Source organism: Antechinus flavipes, chromosome 5 (assembly GCF_016432865.1).
Source record: "Antechinus flavipes isolate AdamAnt ecotype Samford, QLD, Australia chromosome 5, AdamAnt_v2, whole genome shotgun sequence".
Lineage (NCBI taxonomy): Eukaryota > Metazoa > Chordata > Mammalia > Dasyuromorphia > Dasyuridae > Antechinus > Antechinus flavipes.
In genome coordinates this window covers 17,564,460-17,581,368 of record NC_067402.1, presented here as the reverse complement: position 1 = coordinate 17,581,368, position 16,909 = coordinate 17,564,460, and the positions used below count along the sequence as shown (strand labels likewise).

The 16,909-nt window shown below is 43.9% G+C and overlaps 1 protein-coding gene and 1 pseudogene across 3 annotated transcripts in view; one reads left to right on the top strand and one right to left on the bottom strand.

Annotated features, from left to right (window-relative positions):
* Nucleotides 1-16,909, bottom strand: part of CREB5 (cAMP responsive element binding protein 5) — a 488,046-nt gene that overhangs the window by 263,267 nt on the left and 207,870 nt on the right. The window lies entirely within an intron of this gene.
* On the top strand, nucleotides 5,373-16,230 carry LOC127539243 (ribosome biogenesis protein NSA2 homolog; annotated as a pseudogene).

The window sequence follows — 16,909 nt, the reverse complement described above, 5'->3', positions numbered from 1 at the left end:
GCTGAGACGGGATCGCAAGGAAAACGCGGCGCCCTCAGCTCCGCCGTCTTACTTGCGATGACTGGTGTTTACCACTGCCGAGGGATGTATAAAGCTTCCAGGCTACCGGAGTGTTTTATGGGTCTACCGCACATCTATTTCAAAGATGCACGATTACGGGCTTGCAAATTTTAAGAACCAAATTCCATTCCATTCGACTCAATAAATATTTACCAAGTCTCGTCTGTCTCCCGGGCATCGTCAAGGTGGGCCCCGGGGACCAGAACCAAACGAGAACGGCTCTTCGGAAAGCGCCGACGTTCTCTCGTGGGGACACCATAAATGCGCTGGAAGTAGGAACGAAGCATTTGCGAAGCCACATAATATCATTTCAAGAGGAAGAGAGATCCCTGATGAAGGGGAAAGGGGAAGGATGTGAGAATATATGGAGAATTTAAACAGGGGACCTAAGTGAGGAAGAAGGCATCTCAAAGCTCGTTTTAGAGGCACTCAGCGCCCCATAATTTTGATTTAGATGTAAAACTCTTGAGGTTCAGTCGCACTTCTGGTTACCTCCTAAGGGTAGTGCCAGACACAATGACGGAGGCAGGCAAATCGTTTGTTATCGGTACAGATGATTACGAAGAGGAAAAATGATATTCAATATCAATTCAGAGTAATCTCTCTAGTGTGTAGATCATAATCCATCCATGGAATCCCTCTGCTCCATACCGTTCTTTAAATTCTCCATTTAAGGTCAAACCAATATGTGGGGTTGCTATTTCCCGGATACTAATTAAGATGGCCGGGCGTTTCCTCCTCGTTACATAATCAGCTCACCTAGTTTACATATCTTTCTAAAGACATTCACATCACGCTGGAGCTATGTTGCAGTCTGATAAAAGGAATCCCTTGCTTTGCCATCAATAACTTGCCATTAATTAAAAGGCTGTTCTCTTACTCCCATTTAGGATAAACTAAGGAAATTCAGAGAGGCAGTAAAAGCGAGGAACATGCTAAAATACAAGGAGGACTAACACAGCAGCCTCCTGCTTCAGATCACCCTGAGAGGGAAGTTAAGTTCTTAGGAATCCCTGAAATTCGATCTGCCAGAGGAGAAGGTGGAATTCTGAGTACCAGGAGTCAGGTGATTTCCCAGAATGTTAGAGGGAAGAATGGTGCCTTCCTTATTTAAAGGCTCTCTTCTTATCATATTTTCAAGCTATACTTTTGAACTGAACTTTCAAACTTAATACCTACAATGAGCCAAATCTTGGTTAACTACCTACTATGTACAAAGCCAGCAGGGAGTGAAAACTAAAGGATGAAAATAACATCAGGCGACATGATTAACCTAATTTTATCGATAAGGAAACTGAGTCAGGTAACGGATTTTTTTTGGTTTAAGTGTCTTAAGATAATGGAGCAAGCAAGTATCTGAAATACGATTGAACTCAATCTTCCAAATCCAGGGCTTTATATTCATTGCAATCCCTAGCTGCCTTTGAGATAAATTAAGAGATAAGGAAAGTAGAAAAGGATGAGAGCACAAATAGCGAGGGGAATCAAAGGAAACTCAGCTTAGAAGTTGGCACTGAGGCTAAACCCTCCAAGAAGCCAAGGATTTAGAATTAGAAATGATAATCTCATGCTCAGGGGCATACCTGGGCAAAGGGGAGGAGATGGGAAGGAAGAGTTTGGAGAATAGAGAATAAAGTTTAGTTTGGGATAAAGGAAAGCATGAATGAATGAATGAATGAATGAATGAAAAAATATCTAAGTACTATGTGCCAAACACTGAGACACAAATAAATAAAGACCATTCTGGTTCCCAAGAAGTTTTATAATGCTATAATGGGGAAAACAGCACATTTGTATTGATGAGAAGCTTAAGTAGATAGGCAGGAACTAGACTATGGAAGGCTTTAAATATCGGGCTAAAGGGAACATATTTTATTCTAGATGAAATAGGGAGCCGCTCAAGACTTTTGAGCAAACCAGTAACACAGTCAGGTTTGAAGCAAAGGATGGTGTTGGGAGAACGGATAGGAGAGGGGAGAGCCTGTAGAGTTCAATCAGGAGGCCATCTCAATAGTCCAAAGGAAACTTGTCTAAGCTCAGCTTTCTCCATCTTTAAAGGGGAAGGACTGGACAAGATGGCCCTTGCATTTCTAAGTCTGTAGACTCTGAAGATCACCAGGCAGGGTAAGATTCCAGACACTGAGGTCCTTTCTCAAATTAAACTGCCCAACATTGCAACTCTGCTAGAGAGAGCACTATTCTGTTGGGCTGGCCATGCTGTTCATATGCCAAACATACACTTGCAAAAAAAATTTATTTTATGGAGAACTCAGGCAGAGCAACTGCTCACAAGATGGTCAGAAAAAGCAATATAAGGACTCTCTTAAGAACTTTAGAATCGAGTGTATGATATGGGAGAGGCTGGCACGGGACCACCCAGCATGGTGTGCCCTCACCAGAGAAGGGGCTGTGCTCTAGGAACAAAGCAGTACTGGAGTAGCGCAGAAGAAACCCGAGATGCACAAAGATAGAGAATCCACCCCAAATGTTCACATGGATTCTGTGCCCAACCTGTGGCAGAGCATCCCGAGCTTGTAATGGTCTGATCAGCCACAATTGGACTCTAACAGTGATGCTATTTTGGTCTTTTTTGAGAATGAAGAACAATAATCAACCAACCAAACGAGGCCTCTGAGCTCAAATGGCTCAAGGAATTCATGAATTTTCAACCTAAAACACTCCAATGATGATGGAAAGAAAGACACATGGCTTCACTGTTGAAGATGTGAATTTGTCCAACCACAATAAAAAGTGATTTGCCATCGGACTAAGGAGGTGGTGAAAAAACATCCATACCCTTTGACCTAAAATACCCTTGCTAGTTATATATCCAAAGGAGGGTAAAGAAAGAAAGGTCCCACATATAACAGAACCATTCAGAGCAGTAGTTTTTGTAGGGGAAAGGAGATGCCCCAGGGAGCAGCTAAACAAGCTACAGGCACATGAATATGACCGGAGCTGGGATATCTCTGCCCTCTGTGAAATGATGGATGTGAAGAGTAAGTATTGAATAAGTACGGAACACTCTTGTGCAGAGCAAATCAAGAGTCTGGAGAATACTCAATACCACAATAACAGAGTCAAGTTCTGGAAACGATCTGAATATAAAGACCATTCTCAGTCCCAAAGGAAGATGGTACTTCCCAGCAAAGGTTGGAGACATGAGGGACCATGGGTATAAAACATTGGATATATTGTCACAACCAGTTGATGTGTGGGTTTTGTGAAATATGCTTGCTTTCCCTATATTAGTTATAAGGGACAATGAAAATAGCGTAATGGATAGAGAGTTGGATTCAGAACCAGGAAGACCCAGGTTCAAGTTGCATTATTGAATGCAAGGACCACGCTCTTGCCTTTCTTTGTATCCCTAGCATTTAGCACAGTGCCCCGCAACAGTTAGCACTTAATAAATACTTGTTGATGGATTAACTGATTGATGAAGCAAATCACATAATTTTTTAGTGCTCCAAAAAGCATAGTAAGATTCTAAGTTGTAAAGGGGTGCTGACATGCATAGGTGGAGGGGGTTTCCTCACTAGGAAGATCCTTATATCACTGAAATCACAGGTCTAGTCCCAATACCTCTGTGCTTGTTACAAGGGTTGCTCTCAGGACATAGAATGGAGGGGAAAATAACAGGAAATGATGGAGGAAGAGGAAGAGGAGGAGGAAGGGGAGGAGGAGAAGAAGGAGGAGGAAGAGGAGGAGGAGGAGGAGGAGGAGGAGGAGGAGGAGGAGGAAAAAAAGAAGAAGAAGAAAGAAGGAAGAAGAAGAAGAAGAGAAGAAGAAGAAGAAGAAGAAGAAGAAGAAGAAAGAAGAAGAAGAGAAGAAGAAGAAAGAAGAAGAAGAAAGAAGAAGAAGAAGAAGAAAGAAGAAGAAGAAAGAAGAAGAAGAGAAGAAGAAGAAGAAAGAAGAAGAAGAAGAAGAAAGAAGAAGAAGAAGAAGAAGAAGAAGAAGAAGAAGAAGAAGAAGAAGAAGAAGAAGAAGAAGAAGAAGAAGAAGAAGAAATCCCACACAAATCACAGCTTGTTCTAAAGTAGAAAAAAATTGTTTTGGAATTTCATTTCTCCTTCTCCTCTAGCCCCATCCTAATAAAAATGTAAATAGTAAACAAGACAGAGATATTCACTGAGCGCCAAGGATGGGGGGCGGAAGAAGGGGCGGGGATTGTGGAAGGGAGTGGGGCAGCAGGTGGAGCTAGGGGAGGGGGCTGGTTTGGGGGATTCTCATCCCTTTTTCCTCTGAAGAGGAAGGAGAGACAAAACCGCAGCCTGAAACCATGTGTATGTATGCTGTATGTGTACGTGCCCTTCATGAAAAGGAGTGGCCTGAGATGCAGAGGCAGATAATGGCTCACTTCACGATTAATAAACACAGCTTATCACTAGTGACATTAACCAGGAAATGCTACGTCCGGTGCTGTTCAGTGTTTGTTGGACAGGGCAAAGTCTGGACGAAAACAAAGGAAGGCAGAGGGAGGAAAAGAAGCCAGATTTAGTTTAATTCCACAGAGGAGAAGGAAGAGGAAAGAGGAAGAAAAAGAGGAAGAGAGGGGACAGGAAGAGGAGGGAAAAAAAAAGATGAGGGAGAAGGGAAAGGAGAAAAAAGAGGAGGAAGGAGGAGGAAAGAGGAAGGATGTTAGGAGGAAGAAAACAAAAGAAGGAGGAGGAAGCTGAGGAAGGAGAAAGAGGAGAAAGAAGAGGGAAATGGGAAAGGAGCAAAAGGAGAGAGCCTCTTTAAACGAGTGAAGCTTTTTGAGTATGTCTGTAAGAAAAAGATTCTATCAGGCCTTGTTCCGAAGCAGGCCAGGGTGTGTGCATGTGTGTGTGTGTTGGGAGGAGGGAGGGGAGCAGGGTCTTTATTGTTTGTTTTCTATATTTAAAAAAAACAAAACCTGGCAGCCGTAATTTATTTTTTTAAAATCCCTTTTCCAATTGAGCACATTTTGTAGATCCTTGGTCTGACCCTCATCCACAATAAGATCCTTGGTCTCAAACTTTGGGAGGCAAAAGTCAATGGGGATGGGCTGTTTGGGACAAGTATTTTTAAGGAATAGGCAGGAAGCCCTCAGTCCTGGGGAGACAAGGGCGGGGGCTCTCCCTGTGGGGAAGAGGAAGCTATCATGGGAGCTGACTCTTCTGGCAAATTAAAACCTGAATTCAGCTGTTTCTTCCAGCTGATGAAGGTTAAATCCTATCAGAACTCTCTAAAGTTAGAATTCTGGCCTTTTCTGGCTCAAGGGCCATTGAGATGTTGACCACTGAGGGTCTGAAGTTTGGAAGCATTTTCGGTGGCCCCCGGCTGTCAACATGCCACAGAACAAAAACGTCGAATGTCCTGAAAACAGCATGGCTCTGCTTGGATTACCATGAGAAAAAGGGAAAGGAGAACAGCCAAGATGCTCACGAACATGCAAAGAAAGCAAAGAAAATGATTGGCCCACAGGGCAAACTCTATCATAAACAGCATCCTGCTGAGGAGATTCAGATGAAAAAGACAAGATGCATAAAAAGAGAAATCGCAGTGAAAGAATGATGAAAAACTCCCCAAGAAGCATTACCTGCATATGTGCTGGACACAGAGGGACGGTCCTGAGCCAGAGCCCTTCCAAACGCAATTAAACAGCAACAAAAAGAGAAAATGGATAACTGGGAAGTGGCCCTTGCCAAAAGTCCCTGCCCGGGGAGAAACAGAAGTGCTAAAGGTTATTCATACAGGAAAGAGAAAGAAGGAGGAATGATGAGGAAAATCTGCTTTGTTGGGGATGGCTACTCGAAAACCACAGAAATAGAAAAGATTTATTAGGTCGATAAGTTCGCATTTTAAGAAGGCTCAAGTAACTCACCCTGAATTTAAAGCCACTTTTTGCCCACCCGTACTTGGTGGAAGAAGAATCCTTCCTCTCCCACGACACGCACCTTTGGGTGCTTTTGCCAAAGGGACTGGAATTGAAGTGAATTCAAGTGAGCGAGACTGTGACACACAGAGGCAAAGTTACCTGGGAAAATTATGCCAGACAATCCAGAACATGATGGGTGTGTAAATGTATAAACACTTGTTTAATTGACTGATTGAAGTTCTATATCAAGAAAACTACATCAGCTACTAAGTTTGAACAGTCACAAAACAAGAGAGAGCTCTATACACTGGTTGAATTTGAAATTAACGTGGAAAAGAGATGAGATGCTCTTTTCTATTCTTACATGAGGCTGTTCCCCATTTTGGCGATTAAGGGATTAAGAAAAGCTTGTAGCTACTCTGAAAAATGAATAAATTTAATATAAAGCTCTAGTCACCCCGACTCAGTTCAAGATCCAGCCCAACTTCAGTTTGACCAAATTCACACACCTCTATCAGGCGTCGTAATCGTTCTGCATATCTGGAAAGCCCATTTTTATGGATTTTATCCATGCATTTGTCACAGACATAATTTCTATTCTTTTGCTCAAGCTGAAGAGGGCTTCTTTCTGCCTAGTTTATTTGTGCATGTTCTCCGCCGCTCCCCTTACAGAGGCCCCACTAGCTGTGTCTCTTCCTTCTCTCTGGGCCAGAACGTTTGATAAAACTTCCCCTGGAGTCTTCCAAAATATCTCTGAATTCTTTCTAGCTGTCATTTTTTATCACATATTCCATTTCATTCATGTACCATAATTTGGTGAATCATTTTCCCAGCCAATGGGCAGCCACTCTCTGTCCAGTTCTCTGGAACCATAAAAAGTGCTAATTAAAAAATATTTCTATAAATGTGACTTTTCCTGCCATCGTTTGGCTATTTGCCTGATGTCTCCCCCCATTAGAATGTGAGCTCCTTGAAAGCAGAGACTGTGTTTTTGCCTTTCTTTATAATCCCAGTATCTATCATGGCTTCCTACTAAATAAGTCCTTAACTCTTGTTGATGGACTAATTAACCGTCCTTGATTAAGCATTGATAGGCTGGTCAATTTCAAATTATTTTCCAGATTAATCGCGTCAATTCAACGCTCCAATAAGAGTCCATTGGCGCGCCTGCCCACCTTCCTGAAGCATTTAGCTTTTGAATGTTTTCTTTCATCTTTGCCAAGCTGTTGAGGGGGAGGAGTTTCAAGCAGCATTTTGTCGAAGGGGATTCGGAGCATCCTTTCATATAAGCTGTTGACAGCTTGTATTCAGGATTCTTTCTTTCTTTCTTTTTTTTTTTTTTGTGGCAAAGTTATAAAGCTCTAAGATAAGTCATCCCTGGATTCATAATGGCTAATGCTTTATATAATACTTGGAACTTTGTAAAACAAAATATATCTAGCTAGCTAGCTGACTGTTATCTATCTATTCAGCCATCATCTATTCATTCATCCAAGAAACTACATCCATCCATGTATACATATATACATACATGCACATCTATCTATCTACATATCTATATCTATCTATCTATAGGTAAATAGATAGATATAGATATATTGAGAGAGAGAGACAGAGAGACAGAGAGGGAAAGAGAGGAGAAAGAAAGAGGGAGGGAGAGAGAAAGAAAGGGAGGGAGAGACAGAGACAGAGAGAGACAGAGACAGAGACAGAGAGGGAAAGAGAGGAGAAAGAAAGAAGGAGGGAGAGAGAAAGAGAGGGAGGGAGAGAGAGAGACAGAGACAGACAGAGACAGAGACAGAGAGAGAGAGACAGAGAGAGAAAAGAGAGAAAGAGAGAGAGAGAGAGAGAGAGAGAGAGAGAGAGAGAGAGAGAGAGAGAGAGAGAGAGAGAGAGAGATTGAGATTCATTTGGGTCTTTCAATAGCCATATGATATCCCCATCATGTGATCCATATCCCCATTTTACAGATGAGGAAGCTAACGAGCATCTGAGGTAGTAGCTAAATACCCACTGCATTCCCTTGGTCTCGATCCATTAGAAACTGGACTTGGGTCTGAGTGGTTTAGAGATGTGATAGGGACTGCATGAGGACTGGACCTACGATTTTCTTGATAAAGGGGATTTCAGATGAGAAAGTCGCCCCCTTCCTGTGTCTTATCTTAGAGAGGAGCATAGGAGCGAGCGCCTCGTCCAAGATCCTTCAGACAGCACAGAACAGACACGCAGCAGCTGACAAGATGCCTTGTTGCTGCTCCCAAGTCCAGGTTTTGAAGCTCTCCCCCCACCCCGGCCGTGTCTTTCCTGGCTTCTTGCTGTGAGAAGGCTCAATGTGGTTCTCGTCTCACATGGGCAGGAGAGCTGCCAAGTCAGGGTGTGTGTGAGGATCCATCCTGTAAATCTGAGCAGGGCCCATGTCCCCGGAGAGAAGCTGCCGTCCCCTCCGGCACGAAGCGAGCTCCCCTTCCCCGGGGGGGAGGGAGTCTATGCAAGTTAAGTCCCCGAGTCCTTTAGATAGAGGTCCAAGGCATATATTCACACAAATATATGTACGTACACACACACACACACACACACACACACACACACTAGCTGGCAGGGAGCCCTGGGGTCAGCCAATCCCCCCTCCCCTTATTTTATGAAGAAACTTTGAGAAACTTCAGGGGAAACTTTATCAAATGCTCTGGCCCAGAGAGAGGGAAGGGACACAGCCAGTGGGGCCTCTGTGAGGGGAGCAGAGAAGAACATATACAAGAAACTAGGCAGAAAGAAGCGCTCTTCAGCCTGAGCATGAGAATAGACATTGTGTCTGTGACAAATGCATGGATAACATCCATAAAAATGGGGCTTTCCAGACATGCGGGATGACTAACATCTGACGGAGGTCTGTGAGTTTGGCAGGACTGAGGATTGGATCCTGGGCCGGGCTGGAGCGATGGAGCTTCGCGCCAGGGCCCTGAGTTTAGAGGGTACGTGTGTATCCCTTCCAGTGAAAAAAATCGGGAAAATGATTTACGAAATGATGAGAATAATATAAAAGAAAATGACAACAGCAGAAGGGTTTAGAGATCTGATCCGTGCAACAGCCAATGAATGGGATCTTCACGATTCTGATGGTGAGGTCGGGGGGCTGAGCTATGGCTGAGGAAAGTAGCCCACGTTTTCACAAATGGCCATTTATCAGGTCCCTGTGGTGTTCTAGCCACTTGGTATCGGGGGACACGGATCCAGTGTGTCCATTTGCTTCATTTGGCTGCTGTTGTGGGGGTCATGAAGTAATAAAAATGAGGGGGAAGGTAAAGAGAAAAATATTCCAAATTATTTTTAAAATTGGTTTATGAAGGATAATTAAACAAGAAACTATCACCTAGATCATAATGACAAATCTTAGGTCATGGAGGTAGACTTATTAGGTGTTTGGAAACCATCAAGTCAATCTCTTTCCCCTTTTTACAGATTAGGAAACTGAGGCAGGCAGAAGCCAAGATGATTTGACCAGAGTCACCTAGCTAATTAAATGTCTGAGGCAAGATTCAAACTCAAATCTTTCTAATTTAGTGATCTATCCATCATAGCCCCTTGCTGTCAAGACTTGGAATAAGATAATGGGGAAGCCTTCTGTATCTAATTGCTCTCACATCCTGAAGATGTGAGCAGCTATGATAGAGTCCTCTGGTGGGGATGTAACATCACATCCCTGAAGTCCTGTTTGTGGGAGGGGAAGAAATAAATCTATGCAGAGGGTGCTGGCCAAAAAACGATCCACAGCTCCTCTGGGAGAGCTGGAAGAAGCTGTCACAAAAGCAAATTCTACATTGGAAATATTTTCTAGCCCAGGAAATATATGACTTGGATCCCAGAAGGGAAAAAAGAAATAGTTCCACGACCCAAGGAACCCCCTAGGTTGGACAACAGCCTGGCTGAGCTATTCAAAAGAAAAGGATGTTCCAGACAATAAATAGGGGCAATCCAATGGATGTCTATTCATTGTGCCAGAGGACTTAGGAAGAGCAAATATAGTGGGACTCGTTTATTGAGAGGATTTAAAGGAACACCTCTCTCTCTCTCTCTCTCTCTCTCTCTCTCTCTCTCTCTCTCTCTCTCTCTCTCTCTCATCTCTCTCTTTTCTCCTCTCTCTTCTCCCTCTGTCTCTCTCTTTTCTCCTCTCTCTCCTCTCTCTGTCTCTCTCTCTTTCTTTCTCTATCTCTCTCTCTCCCTCCCTCCCTCCTTCCTTCCTTCCTTCCCTCCCTCCCTCTCCAGAAAATTGATTTCCTTAAAAGGTCCTGCCCTGGCTAATGTGTTGAAGCCCAGTGTTTCACCTCATTGCAGGGGGTCACTGCCCATTTGCCCATTAGGTGAGGTGGGTGTGAAGCTACTTCAAAGAAGGCAGGGCCAGGTAAGGTCTAACACAGGCCCCTCACCACCAGCCACTTTAGTGAGCCAAAGCAGCATCATTTAATACCCCACACAGATACTGGGACTGATTTAATCTGTGCCATCCTCATTTCCTTGAGCTATGAAGGAAAAACAGGAGAGTGTGGACAGGTCTGGTTAAAGATCTCACTTCCGACTCTGGGGACCCTAACATCTCTAAGTCCCAGTTTACTGTTCTGTAACATGGGAATAATAATGCATACCATCCCTAGCCCATGGGGTCATTTGGAAGGTTCAGAGAGATGAAAGCATTATGGAATGTCGGCCTTTGCTACAGATTGTTGGCCATTTTCCAGAAAGGTTCTCAGAGAAAAATGAAAATTCTAAACATAATTTGGATGACATGGATTCATATTTGTGTTCTTCTCCTCACACCACAAGTCCTTTACCCACAGTAACTCATTTGCTGCTTACACTCATTCTCATTTCACAGGTTAGGACACAGAGAAGCAGCAGAGATCCTGGCTCTTCTCCTGGCACTACCTCAGTTTCCATAGCTATAAAATAAGGGGCTTGAACTCAGCTTCTCCTTCTCCCACTAGAGAGAGACTCAAAGAAAGGCCCCAGACCAATCATCCTTGTTGTGGGCTTTGCCATCATGTTCCTTCCTGGACCAGCTCCTCTAAAATTAAGGGAGCTGCTATCTTTCTCTATTAGAACTGATGGTCCTTACATAGAATAGTTTATCTCTCAGACTTGTGGAGGAGAAAGAAATTTGTGACAAAAGATGAACTAGAGACCATTACTGATCACAGAATAGAAAATTTCGATTACATCAAATTAAAAAGCCTTTGTACAAATAAAACTAATGCAAACAAGATTAGAAGGGAAGCAACAAACTGGGAAAACATTTTCACAGTTAAAGGTTCTGATAAAGGCCTCACTTCCAAAATATATAGAGAACTGACTCAAATTTATAAGAAATCAAGCCATTCTCCAATTGATAAATGGTCAAAGGATATGAACAGACAATTTTCAGAGGATGAGATTGAAACTATTACCACTCATATGAAAGAGTGTTCCAAATCATTATTGATCAGAGAAATGCAAATTAAGACAACTCTGAGATACCACTACACACCTGTCAGATTGGCTAAGATGACAGGAAAAAATAATGATGAATGTTGGAGGGGATGCGGGAAAACTGGGACACTAATGCATTGTTGGTGGAGTTGTGAACGAATCCAACCATTCTGGAGAGCAATCTGGAATTATGCCCAAAAAATTATCAAAATGTGCATACCCTTTGATCCAGCAGTGTTTCTATTGGGCTTATATCCCAAAGAAATACTAAAGAAGGGAAAGGGACCCGTATGTGCCAAAATGTTTGTAGCAGCCCTGTTTGTAGTGGCTAGAAACTGGAAAATGAATGGATGCCCATCAATTGGAGAATGGCTGGGTAAATTGTGGTATATGAATGTTATGGAATATTATTGTTCTGTAAGAAATGACCAGCAGGATGAATACAGAGAGGCTTGGAGAGACCTACATGAACTGATGCTAAGTGAAATGAGCAGAACCAGGAGATCATTATACACTTCGACAACGATATTGTATGAGGACATATTTTGATGGAAGTGGATTTCTTTGACAAAGAGACCTGAGTTTCAATTGATAAATGACGGACAAAAGCAGCTACACCCAAAGAAAGAACACTGGGAAACGAATGTGAACTATCTGCATTTTTGTTTTTCTTCCCGGATTATTTATACCTTCTGAATCCAATTCTCCCTACGCAACAAGAGAACTGTTCGGTTCTGCAAACATATATTGTATCTAGGATATACTGCAACATATCCAACATATAAAGGACTGCTTGCCATCTAGGGGAGGGGGTGGAGGGAGGGAGGGGAAAAAAAATCGGAACAGAAATGAGTGTCAATATAATGTAATTATTAAATAAAAAATTTAAAAAAAAATTAAAAAAATAAAATAAAAAAAAAAAAGAAGATAAAAAAAAAAAAGAAGATTAAAAAAAAAAAAAAAAAAAAAAAAAAGAACTGATGGTCCTTAATATGCTTGACATGACTTCACTTGTGTCAGGGATAGGTAGATCACATGACTTGCCTTCTCCAGGGATGAGGGAGGCCCAGAAAAATGGGAGAAAATTTGGAAATTACAATTAAAAAACAATAAATGTTAACATGCTGGATTACTTGCTGTCTAGGGGAAGAGGGTGAAGGGAAAGGAGGGAGGAAAAAGTTGGAAAACAAGGTTTTACTTGAGTGAATGATGAAAACTATCTTTTCATGTATTTTGAAACTAAAAAGCTATTATTTTAAAAAATAAAATATAAACCTTTTTCTAAAAAATGTAATTGGCAAATATTTCATGAAATAAATAAAAACATTTAATAAAAAGAATTTAAGGTCCTTGAAGAGAGGACTTTTTGTTTATATTTGGAACCCCAATACTTAGCACTCTGCCTAGAATGTGGGAAATACCTGATAATGTCCTACTCAGCTCTCTATTGACAATGGTTTGATTCCTTCAAGTGGAAAGAAGTTAGGGATTAGTTCTTGAATTCTTAGAAAATGGTCCCTGCCTCTCCATCCCTACCCCTAACCCACTAGCATAACGGGAAGTTACGCCATATCTACAGACATCAAAGCCAATCACGCTCTGTTTCCCAAAGGGAGAGCCCAGGGGACCTTTCCAAAGAGCTCATGAGCTCCAGTTACACGTGGTGGAACCGCACACTTAGCCCTTGTAGAATTGGGGGGTAGAGGGGCGGGGGGAGGGGTGTCAAACCAAGACATGGGAGAAAAGGCCCCAAACACATCAGTTATCCTGAGCAGAAATCACCCGGCCTTGTGGAGGATGGATGCAGAAGTCAATAAAATTCTTTCCCTCTGTCACACTCCAGACCTCCCCCGCTTTATTAGTGGTCACTGCTGACAAAAGAACTTTGCGCGGATGGGAGACGGTTCTGTTTGATCCCTCCCTTTGTTAGTCATCGGCTAGAAGTCAAGGAGAAGGAGGAGGAGGGGGAGGAGGAGGAGGAGAGGAAGAGGAGGAGGAGAATCAGGAGGAAGACTCCTCACATCGTAGCCAGGTTGCTCTTTCCACCTTGTTTCACATTCATCTTCATGCATCCCATCATGCTATCTCCTTCACCTAGAACAACTTTTTTTCCAATCCAGACTCAATCATCTTCCCATCTGGAATCCCGTGATTCATTTAGATAGAAAGAAAAGAATAATCCCAGAAGGTCTGAAAAAAACTGAGTCACGGGAGATGAGTGGGAGCACCAGCACCGAACATGATAAACCCAGAATTATTCTTAATTAAGCATGAATATTCCACAGAGACAGGCTGGGAGGCGGGCAGAGTTATCTTCTCTAACCAATGAGGAATTTCAAAAGTGGGGAAAGAGCACAAGGCATCAAGAAAATGTATGATGTGGGGGTGGGGGGTGATGGGCAAGGGATGAGAGGTGAGAGGCTCAAGGCTATCAGAAGAAAATGAGTCAGACTCCCAGGATGTTGGAGAGAAGCCCTGGGATAGATATAGCATGGACACGAGGGGCACAGAACATGGGGAAGGGCACGGGCAAGAGGGGCACAGAACACAGGGAAGGGCACGGGCAAGAGGGCCACAGAACACGGGAAAGGGCACAGGCAAGAGGGCCACAGAACACGGGGAAGGGCACGGGCAAGAGGGGCACAGAACACGGGGAAGGGCACGGGCAAGAGGGCCACAGAACACGGGGAAGGGCACGGGCAAGAGGGCCACAGAACACGGGGAAGGGCACGGGCAAGAGGGGCACAGAACACGGGGAAGGGCCTGGACAAGAGGGGCACAGAACAGGGGAAGGGCACGGACAAGAAGGGCACAGAACATAGGGAATGGGATGGGCAAGAGGGGCAGAGAATGGGCAGACAGAGATGGCCTGCAATCTGCATCATGGTTATTAAGCACATCCATAGTGATGAAATTCTTTGTAAAACTGCTGGGATCTCTGAGAGTTTATCCTTAACTCTTCTGACCAGCAGGCTTCTTTTTGTCCTCTGGCTCCCCACCTTTGGGCCAAGGATGGTTTCTCAGAAAGCGGACAGAGGGAAGTGAAAGGAGAGGCAGCTCATTCAGGTCTCAGTTAGCCTTTTCAACTCCTCTGGTCAAAGGTTGGCTATAAATTAAGCTGAAACTATGGACAAAGTAAAGCGAGCTGGTGAGCTGAGGCTATTTTTTCTCGCTGTTCCGTCTCCGACCCTCGCTCCCTGCCTTGGCCAACCCACCATGTTTCAATGGCCAAAGCCAAGGCCCACTACAATTCAGCCTCTCTTCCAGTGATCAGAGCTTTGTACCCCTGGGGCCCCCCAGAGCACACATCCATCACCCACACATCCTTCCGTTCCCTTCCTTTGGCTTGCCTGCTGGTAACAGAATAAACACAATCAGCAAATTCTGAATTTGCTTTGGACCTGCTCTAGAAAAGAGAAACATTTTCTAAACCCACCCACCTAGCCAACCACAGTTCTATTCCATTCATAAACTGTGGATTCCTCTCACCCACATTCACAGCCTCCTTTCCTTTCCTTCTCCCTTCCCACCAACCTCTCCTGCCCTATAATTAGATTAAAAAAAAACCACACACACAAGCATCTGCCTGTTGCCTTCACTGTTTCCTCTCAATCAGAGATTCTCATGAAAACTTCGTGAAAAATAATGGGAACAGAAAGAAGAAACCAAAGAGATTCATTGTCTCATTCATCTCACTCCTACTTCTCACGAGATCTGTCTGTCCAGATCATACTTTCTTTTAGGGCACATGACTGAGCAGAGCCCGACATACTATCATTAATACTACTTCTTCTCCTCCATTCCCTAGTATCCCTCGGCCATTGCTCTCCCTGATCTAGGAGAGTCGGAGCTAAAGGCAACAGAGAAAGAAATGCAGAAGAGAATGTGTAGTGCGTGGCGGAGGAAAGGGACGCGTGGACGGACGGATGGATGGATGGATGGATGGATGGACAGACAGAATGATGGGGAAAAGATGATGGCCAAAAGAAGGAGACAGCAATGACTGTAATAGGAGTGGGAATGAGGAGGAAGGTCACAGGGTTAGAACATAAGCTCCTTGAGGAGACAGTTTCATTTTTGGTTTTGTATTCTCTGTGCCCCGCACAGTGCCGAGAGAAATCTCATAAATTCTTGCTGCATGAAATTCAGTGAATGAGCCAATAGAACCTAAGTTTTCTGAGGGCGAGGACGGTTCATTTTGGTCTCCTCACTCCCCGACTGAGAACAGGAAAGGGCTCTCTCCCTCTAGACCAAAGCACTCATTTTCCAGGTGAGGAAACTAAACCCGGGGAGTTAAAGTACTCATCTGATATTCTTCCAGGGAGTGTCAGAGATGGGACTGGAGCCTCTGCCCCCTCATCCGTGTCCTTTCACCTGAATCACGCTTCTCAGACAATTCTGCCCTTTCCTATGCCTAACTAGCCCCCGCCTCCCTTCAGTGCTGCAAAAAGCAGGGTGACATTGAGTAAGTTAGTTAAACTCTCTAGGTGTCATTTTCCCTCCCTAGTATATGAGGGAGTCCCACTAGACGACTGCAGGTCCCTTCCATCTCTGGATCTAGAGCGTCCCTCCTCTGACAGTAACCACTCGGTCCCCTACTCTAATAACAATCGGAACTTACACTGCTGATCTCCCAGCAGCTGAAACAGCACGAGAGGACATAGGCAGCGGGCGGTCACCGACCCAGCCGATAAACGTGGAGGTCATTAAGAGAGTGGAAGATGCGCGGGTTCCTGGGAGAGAATTGTCCTTTTCTGCCCTTAACCGACTCTGCCCGTGTTTGACAGACCACTGTCATTGTGACACAGTCAACGGCCAAGGACCCTGGGATCTGGGTGAAACCAGCGGGGGGGCCTGCAGCGGACATCTGAGAGCTAGAATGACGGAGAGATGGTCACGGAGAAACTCCCCTTTAGGCGGGCTGAGCTCTCCCTTCGTGATACTTGGAGCTCCAAAGGGATGAACCGACTCACCGTAACTATAAGGAAAACCTTTAAATGAATCCCTGAATTATTGTCTCATGGGCTAGGTCTAATTTAAGAGACATTTATGAAGTAATTATGAGGTATGGATGAAAATGCCTCTGAATGACGATGCAGAAAATCATTCCACATTCAAAGCCCCTTCTGGACAGGATCTTCCCAAGCGACAGCAAAGAACAAACCCATGTTAGCCTTACAACTGTATTTTAATGTCCCTTGGAATCACTGATAATTGGATAAAGCCGCCCTCCCCAAGACCCAATATAATTGAGCCCATGATTCGCTGATGACTGGCCACCCTAAATCCTTCCCTTTCAGGCTTCAAATTCACTTAAGATGAAATCCCGAGAGTGAGACTTCAGCCTCTCCAGTCAAGTTCAAAGCTGGGCCGGCCTTCAGTCACCGAGTGCAGATCAAATTGCAAACACAATTTGAACAAAAGGGGAATGCTTCTAATTCTTGGAGAATTTACAGGACCCAACAAATGTTTGATGCTCTTCCTGGTGGGGATCGGTTAGCCAGCAAGGGGAAGAAAAAGGAAAGTCTGCCTATCCCTTCCAACACACAC